The following is a 9,762-nucleotide window of genomic DNA, read 5'->3' as shown; positions in this document are numbered from 1 at the left end:
GTGAGAGAAGTGCCCTCTACTCTCAGTTCCAATCAAATACAAGGAGCTGGTTGCATTTCTCTTTTCGTTAACTTATGCTCTGATAAACATTTAGGACTCTCAAGGCCCCCTTTTTTGTCCTTTTAATCACTACTTTCATTTCCACTCTGCAAATTTCCCTTTTACTCTTATCCTTCCCATTTTCCTGTAGGGAATATTAATTTAGAGACAAATAAAGGTTTAAAAGAGAGTGTGGCATTTGAGGCTGATCAACTTTAGGTATTCCTCCAAGTCACTGAGCACCTGTAAGAGACCAGATCATTTACATAATTATCTCAATAATATTTTATTTATAGATTCATCTGTCACCTTGTTCTAGAAGGATTTAAGGTTAGATTATTTCATTTAATTCTCACAATAACTCTGTGACTCAGGGTTAAGTCAGGCTCAGAGGGTTGAGTAATTTGCCTGCAGTCACCGATTTGTAAGTAGAGCAAAATCTTGAACCCAGGTCTGTCTGATCAAAAGTAGGTACTCTTGGGGACTTCCTTGGCAGCCCAGCCATTAAGTCTCCCTTCTTCCACTGCAGGGGGTGGGTGTGGGTTTAGACTCTGGTCAGGAACTAAGATGCCTTGAGTCTGGTGCGGCCAAAATAAATAAATTAACTAGGTACTCTTTCTAATGTGTTGTCCTGCTTCTCAGTGCTTTAACACATTGGTTCTTGTTTGATCTTCACTGTAAAGGGTTTAGGATAAGACTCATAAAATATTAAAGTTAAAGGGGACTCTACCAGTCTTTTTTTTTTTTTTTAAAGAGAGGTACTTCCATAAAATATTAAAGGGGACTCTACCAGTCATTTTTTTTTTTTTTAAGAGAGATACTTCCTTATTTTAGTTAAGTAGACTTGCTCTTGGTGAAGGAAATGGCAACCCACTCCAGTGTTCTTGCCTGGAGAATTCCAGCGACAGGGGAGCCTGGTGGGCTGCCGTCTATGGGGTCACACAGAGTTGGACACGACTGAAGTGACTTAGCAGCAGGAGCAGACTTGCTCTAGGACGTATAGCTAGTAACTGGTGGAGCCACTCTCCAAAGTCAGGATTCTTAATACTTAATCTAGAGTCCTGTCTCTAGTTTGTTTTCTGAAGATTCTTGTTTCTCAGTTTAATTTTAATTATTAAAAAAAAAAAAAAAAACTTCATTTGAACAGATTGCTGGTTGCCTGGGGTAGGGAGTAGGTGAAATGGGTGAAGGGAGTCAAAAGGTATAAACTTAACAGTCATAAAATAAATGTCATAGAGATGTAATGCACAGCATGGTGATTATAGTTAATAATACTATATTGCCTATGTGAAAGTTGCTAAGAGAGTAGATCTTAAAAGTTCTCATCACGAGAAAAAAATCCTGTAATTATATATCATGACAGATGTTAACTAGGCTTATTGTGGTGATCATTTTGCAACATATCTAAATGTCAATCATTAGATTGTACACTTGAAACTAATATAGTGTTGTATGTCAGTCATACCTCAATTTAAAAAACACTCATCTTGGGGCTTCCCTGGTGGTTCAGTGGGAAAGAATCAGCCTGCCAATGCTATAGACATGAGTTTGATCCCTGATCTGAGAAGATCCCACATGCTTTTCAGCAACTAAGCCTGTGGGCCACTGTTGAGCCTGTGTGCTAGAGCCCAGGAGCAGCAACTACTGAAGTCTGTATTCTGCAACAAAAGAAGCCACTCCAATAAGAAGTCTGAGCACTGCAACTAGCAAATAGCCCCAACTTGCCTCGACTAAAGATAAGCCCCAGCAGTTTAGAAGACCCAGAACAGCCATTAAAAAAAAAAGAAACCATCTCATCTTGAAGTCCATATTTTCTGTTTATTAGTGTCTCTATTTTTCTACCATGTTGAGGAAGGAATGAAGATCTGAGAGTTGTCCAACTTCAGGGAAAGATGGAGAGAGGAGGTGAATTAATTTGTTCAAAACTACTGCATACACCTTTAAGACATTTCTTAAGGTAGCCTTATGATATAAAAGAATTTTTTCCCTTTTCGTGCTATCACCCATGTTTTCTCTCGTTTACTGTCAAATTTCTTAAGAGAGTAACTTATACCAGCTTTATCTGTTGGCTAAATTTGTCCCTTTGTAGCCTGGCTTCTGCTGTCCCTGAAATGGTTTTCTTTAAGTTTCCAGAGGAAACCAGGGTGATTTTTTAGGCCATATTCCCCTTGACTTCTATATAATTTGAAAACTGCCATCTTTGTAAATTTAAATGTTCTTTTGGGCTTTATCCTTTTCTCCCTTGTCAGCAGTTCCTTTTTTCTCTGTCCCACTGAAAGCTTTTCTGCTTGGCTCTCTCCTTTTCTGTCTTCAGGATTTTCTCTTCAGTTTGCCCATCTGTACCTCATTCATGGAAACCTCTAGCCTGTCTTGAAAGTTCTAGTTGGCATCTCAAACTCAACTTGTCTAGTATGGAATTCATAATCTTCCCCCTGTGCTCAAATTCACTTCTTACTCTTGTTTCTTTTAATGGGACCATTGTATGTTCCCCTAGATATCAAGGCATAAAATCTAAAAACTGTCTTCAATTCCTTCCTTTCTGACATTCCTCACATTCAGTCAGTTGCCAAATTCTGAAGAGGCCATCATTCCATTGTTTTTCTAGAAGCTGTTATTTCTTACTCTACTGCCATCACTCTGATTCATATCCTTGTTATTAATACTTTTGCATTAATTATTTTTGATAGTTTTAAACTGATCTTTCTGCTGTAATCCATAAACCTCAACTAGATTAATCTTATACAGTTGTGTTCCTATCTGTTCTGTGATGCTCCCAAACCCTCTGCTTACTGAATCAAATTAAAATACTTCAACCTAGTATTTAAAGCCTTCACAAAGTGACCTCAACTAAACTTTCCAGTCTCATTTCCCACTACTTCCTCAGAAATTTACTCTACTCCTCAGCCAAACCCAAGTACACTGTGTTCCCCTAATATATCCTTCTCTGCATTTGCTTATACTTTTCTCTCTACCTGGAATGCCTGACTTTCCTCCCCATCTCTACTTTTTAAAATCCTACCCACTCTTCAGTAGACAGCCAAATAACTTTTCCTCTATGAAACCTTTCCTGATTCCCAAATCCCCTTATCTCTCACCTTATAACCAAATAGAATTCCATTCTCTTTGAATACTCCATTCCATATTTTTAAAATATTTCTCATATGGAACTTACATGTAAAGTTTCTTTTCTGTCCTATGGAATGAATTCCTAGACAGCAGGATCTGTGTCCTTTTAAATATTTTTATTCTTCATAGCATCTAGAAGAGTACATTTCATAGAGAAAATATGTTATTAAATATAAATTGAATTGATAGATTGGGATATGTCTGTGCAATAGAATATGCCACTAATTCAGAACCTAGTGCTGTTTCTTATCAACAATAAGAAACCTAATTTCGGTTCCTTCTGCTACACTTGAACATAACCAGTCCCTTTTCCTCAAAGCCTATGGCCCAGTTACGTATAGAGCAAGGATAGTGAGGCGGTGAGAGGTGATGGTTTGTTTTCCTGTGAGGGAAAGTTGGACTGTACTGATGTTTATAAATATGAGGGAGATGGGACATTTTGTGCTTAACCCAACTTCCCTTTTTCTGAGAAGTTCTTTCTTACACAATTCTGTAATCCAGTTGGCTCAGCCCTGCCACCCAGTGGATAAGGTACTATCGAGCTCCTCTGCTTCACTGACTATGCTAAAGTCTTTGACTGTGTATGGATCATGACAAACTGTAGAATTCTTTTTTTTTTTTTTTTTGGCCTTGCTGTGTGGCATGTAGGATCTTAGTTCCCTGACCAGGGATTGAACCTGCATCCCTTGCATTGGAAGCACAGAGTCTTAACCACTTCACTGCCAGGGAAGTCCCACAAACTGTAGAATTTTTAAAGAGATAGGAATACCAGACCAGCTTACCTGCCTCCTGAGAAACCTGTATGCAGGTCAAGAAGCAACAGTTAAAACCAGACATGGAACAACGGACTGGTTCCAAATTGGGAAAGGAGTACGTCAAGGCTGTATATTGTCATCCTGGTTATTTAATCTTATACGCGGAGAACCTCATGAGAAATCCCGGGCTGGATGAAGCACAAGCCAGAATCAAGATTGCTGGGAGAAATATCAACAACCTCAGATATGCAAATGACACCACCTTATGGCAGAAAACGGAAGGAACTAAAGAGCCTCTTGAGGAAGGTGAAAGAGGTGAGTGAAAAAGCTGTCTTAAAATTCAGCATTCAAAAAACTAGGATCATGGTATGTGGTCCCATCACTTCATGGCAAATAGATGGGGAAACGGTGGAAACAGTGACAGACTATTTTCTTGGGCTCCAGAATCACTGCAGATGGTGACTGCAGCCATAAATTTAAAAGAGGCTTGCTCCTTGGAAGCAAAGCTATGACAAACCTAGGCGGCATAGAATTGAAATGATGCTTTTGAACTGTGGTGCTGGAGAAGACTCTTGAGAGTCCCTTGGACTGCAAGGAGATCAAACCAGTCAATCCTAAAGGAAATGAATCCTGAATATTCATTGGAAGGACTGATGCTGAAGCTCCAATACTTTGGCTACCTGATGCAAAGAGCTGACTTATTAGAAAAGACCCTGATGCTGGGAAAAATTCAAGGCAGGAGGAGGAGGGGACGACAGAGGACAAGGTGGTTGGATGGCATCACTGACTCAGTGACATGAGATTGAGCAAACTCTGGGAGATGGCAAAGGACAGGGAAGCCTGGTGCTGTAGTCCATGGGGTCTCAAAGAGTTGGACACCACTGAGCGAACTGAACAACAACAACAAAATCGAGATCCTTAGTCCACACAGAAGCGTTTCTGAGACCAGAAACTTGACCAGACGGCTCCCCTGAGTGAGGAAGATGATTTTTTGATTTTGAGAAGAAGGAGCAGAGGAAGGTGTTTATGACTGAAAGGAAGGGATTACATATTAAAACAGTTTGCTGCTTTTCATCCATTTCAGAGAACTTTCTGTGTTAATGCATTTTAAAGTGTACATAGAGCTAAATATACATGTGCGTTATAAAGCAATTGCACAGACATTTGATTCTCACTAGATAGGCAGATATTTTTGCAGAAAGGAATATTGCAATATAGAGAACTCAAGAGGCTTGCTTAATTCACAGAACTAGGATGAAATTCGTCTAATTTATGGTTTGAAAATCTTGCCACTAGCACATCTCTGATCCTTTAAAAAAAAAAGTCACCTCCTTTGTAAGGATTTCTCTGATTTCTACAAGCAGATTTGTCACTTTCTTTGTATTCTCAATAGCATATTGGATGTATTTCTCTATATTATAAATGTTAATCATATATCTGTTTATTTGTTCCTCCCTACTAAACTGAGTTCCCCTAAGATAGGAGCCATGTTGTCTTATGGCCTGGCATAGTTTAGGTGTTCCAAAAATTCTAAATAAGGGTCAAAGTCAATCCATAGGATTATTTTAGCCTGATCAGCTAATATGACACATATTTAGCCCATCCCATTGCCCATCCTTCTGGTTTTGGTTTCTTCTCCAGCACTGATGGTATTCTCCCTGTAGGCTTGGTGGTGGTAGATGCAGGGCAGTGACCTCCATAAAGAGAAAATTAAACCTTGGCAGAACATTTTCAGTTTCAGGCACTATACTTTCAGCAAAGGACTTTTTGATTCTTTGCCGGAGTGAGGTGGGGTTGGAAGGCAGGATGAAAGACTGATTAATTTTTTTTTAAATTCAACTGAACTAGTTCCTCATAGGTAGAAGTAGAAGAGTGCTGTATCAAAGACCGATCACACAGTTTTTATTGGGCCTTTGTTGCTGTGCAAGGGCTTTCTCTAGTTGTGGAAAGCAGGGACCACTCTTCATTGAAGTGCACAGGCTTCTCATTACCTTGGTTTCTCTTGTTTTAGAGCACGGCATCTAGGCATATGGGCTTCAGTTGTTGTGGCTTGTGGGCTCTACAGTGCAGACCCACAGGCTTAGTTGCTCTGAGGCTTGTGGAGTCTTCCCAGACCAGGGATGGAACTTGTGTCCCCTGCATTGGCAGGTGGATTCTTATCTGCTATACCACCAGGGAAGTCCACAAAACCCTTGATATTCAAAAGATTGGTTCTTTTGGAACCAGTAGCAAAGAATGATTCCACAGTAACCCTGCAGTAGAGGCAGAATCCAATTATATTTCTTGATTTCTCTTTCACTTTCTCAAAGCCCACCCTCCAAGCACACACAGATTATATCTCAGGAAACACATGTGACTTATTTCTTCCTAATAACTATTAGGAGGATGATGAATAATTTGGTTTGGGAGTAGGCAGAAAAACTGAGGAAGGCCTATTATTTTCTAATGTTCTGTCTTCCTTCCTTTCCTTAGTGCTGCTGCAGTTTCTTGGCACTGATTTGGAGAACCTGCAATTACTGGACCATGGAAATTATCTCTGCTTCCTTGAGAAGAAATGTGGGAAGGAACTTGCCATGAAGTATACAAGATAAGGTGAAGTGGGTAGGAAGGGGGTTGGGTGGGTTTGAAAAATGATGGAGGTGTCCACAAGTATAAGAAGTTAAGGGGAAATACTCAGGACTGGCCAAGGTAGAAATGCAGTCTCTTTTTTAAAATCAAAATAATGTAATATAACTTAGTCAAAAATCCCATAATTTTAATTCTTACACAAAAAAGCAGCAGTTCTCAGTTCACTCTAATTATTTTTCTTTCAATTATTTCAACTTTTTCATCTGGTATTTACTTCATATTTCTTTTTTATGAATTAATTAATTAATAATTGATTTTTTTATTTTGGCTGTGCTGGATCTTCGTTGCTGCAGGGCTTTCTCTAGCTGCATTGCACCGACTTCTTGGTGCAGTGGCTTCTCTTGTTGAGGAGCACAGGCTCTAGGTGCACAGGTTTCAGTAGTTGGGGTGCACAGGCTTAGTTGTTGCTTGGCATGTAGGATCTTCCCAGACCAGAGGTCGAACCAGTGTCCGCTGCATTGCAAGGCAGATTCTTAACCACTGGACCACTAGGGAAGCCTCTCATATTTCTAAACTATATATTTCTTCTTTTATTTCTTAATTTATAAATAATTGACATGAATTTTAGCAAACTCTGGGAGAGAGTGAAGGACAGGGAAGCTTGGCGTGCTGCAGTCCACGGGGTCAGTCGCTCAGTCATGTCCAACTCTTTGCGACCCTTGGTCTGTAGCCCCCAGGCTCCTCTGTCCATAGGATTCTCCAGGCAAGAATACTGGAGTGCATAACCATTCCCTTCTCCAGGGGGATCTTACCCACCCAGGGAGAGAACCCGAATCTCCTGCGTTGCATGCACATTCTTTACCATCTGAGTCACCAGGGCAGCCCAATATTAGACATATCATACTCTCTTTTTGCTACAGTATTTGAAATTTTAAGTGTCTTACACCATGCTCCCTATCCCTACCTTCCCATTCCTTCTACCTCATCCTCCTGATAGAGTTATATCACAATTTTGGCCAAATCAGTAGTCAATATTTACATTATTATCACTATTGCTGTTGTTTAGTCACTAAGTGTCCAATTCTTTGTGACCCCACAGACTGTAGCACGCCAGGCTTCCCTATCCTTCGCTATCTCCCAGAGTTTGCTTAAATTCATGTCCATTGAGTCGGTGATGTTATCTAACTATTTCATCCTCTGCTGCCCTCTTCTCCTTTTGCCTTCAATCTTTCCCAGCATCAAGATCTTTTCCAGTGAGTTGGCTCTTTGCATCAGGTGGCTGAAGTATTAGGGCTTCACCATCAGTCCTTGCAATAAATATTCAGGGTGGATTTTCTTTAGGATTTACTGGCTTGGTCTCCTTGCAGTCCAAGGGACTCCCAAGAGTCTTCCCCGGCACCACAATTCAATTATGACTATATTAATTATATATTATCACTATAAATAACATCAATTGTGGAGTCAAGTAGTATATTTTGATTGTTTCATGTCTTGAACAACCCTTTGTTTGTTATGAACCGATAATTACTTAAGCAATTTATTTAGTTTGTTATGCATCTACCTTTAGTTTATTTTTTTTTATTTATTTTTAATTGGAGGGTAATTGATTTATAGTGTTGTGTTGGTTTCTGCGGACAGCAACGTGAATCAGCCGTAAGTATATACATATGTCCACTCCCTCTTGAACCTGCCTCCCTTAAGTTTATTTCTGAAATGCCAATTCTGTCAAATACTTATTAATATTTTCTCTCATTTAGTCAACATATTAGACAATCTAAGAAATTAATTTTCTTTCTCCTGAAGACTTGCTCCATCCCCACTGGGTAATTCTTTTTAGTCATCAGCGCCATCTGCTGACTGTTAGTGGAGTGGAAAGACAAAAATGAAGCACCAGGTTGTTTTTAAACCAGAAAATGTCCTTTCCATGATCTCTGACCTTGAGAATCTGGAGGAGGGAATATGGTCCTTATGATAGAAGAGAGAGTATAAAATATTTAAATATTCTCTTTCCTTCTTTTTTTTTTTTGATGTGAACCATTTTTATTTTTTACTTATTTATTTTTTTATGTGAACCGTTTTTAAAGTCTCTATTGGATTTGTTACAATATTGCTTCTGTTTTATGTTTTGTTGTTACAGTATTGCTTCTGTTTTATAGTGTTTTGGCCCCAAGGGATATAGCATCTTTGTTCCCAGATCAGGGATCAAACCCACACCCCCTGCACTGGAAGGCGAAGTCGTAACCACTGGACCAGCAGGGAAGTCCCTAAATGCTCTCTTTCTTTGCCTTGTCATCCTCTTCTTTCCTGTGTTTTCCTAGAAGGAAATTCTGTTATAATCTTCCTTTTCATACAATGGTCTTTCCTTTGACTGACCCACCAAAGGAAGAGGGAAAGGTCTGCTACCTATTTATTTTACTTACACGTTTATTAGATGTACTAATGTTTGATAAACTGCACATATTTGAAGTGTATAGTTTCATGATTTTTGAAATCATTGCCACAATCAAGATAACGAACATTCTACTCCAATTTCCTCCTGTGTCTTTGTAAACCATCCCTCTCTCCCTCCCCTGACCATCCACAGGCAACCACTGATCTTTTTTCTGTCAGTATATATTGGTTTACACTTTTTATAATTTTATACAAATGAAAACATACAGTATGTACTCTTTTTTTGTTGTTGTTTGGCTTCTTTCGCTTACATTCTTATTTTGAGATTCATAATATTATTGTGTGTATCAGTAGTTTATTTCACTTTATTGCTGAGTGGTATTGTATACAAGTCTTTATCCTTTCTCTTGGATAAATACTTAGAGGTGGACTATTTAGAGTGTATGGTAAGTATATGCTTAACTTGTGAAGAAACTGCCAAAAATTTTACAAAGTAGTAGTACTAATTTACATTCTCTCCAATAGCATGTCAGAGCTTCACAATTTGCCAACACTTGATATGATCAGTCTTTTTAATTTGAACCATTCCAGTGGTTATGTAGCGTTTTCTCCTTGTTTTTCAAATTCGATTTGCATTTCCATGATGAGTAATGATGTTGAGCATCTTTTCATGTGCTTATTTTGAACTACTCACTTTTAAATACTCCATTGATAATAGAGTTAACCCTAAGTTTGGGCAAATGAAGCAAATGACAGGGGCCATAAAAGAATCTCACCCCCCAATTGGCTGTGAAATTCTTCTTAACCTACTTGAAATTCCCACAAGGGAATTTTGAGGGATGAAGTTATGTACTCTTTTGAGTTAACCAATGTAAGGAGCAGT

This window comes from Bos javanicus, chromosome 3, assembly GCF_032452875.1.
Source record: "Bos javanicus breed banteng chromosome 3, ARS-OSU_banteng_1.0, whole genome shotgun sequence".
Lineage (NCBI taxonomy): Eukaryota > Metazoa > Chordata > Mammalia > Artiodactyla > Bovidae > Bos > Bos javanicus.
Note: the sequence above shows the minus strand (reverse complement) of the source record.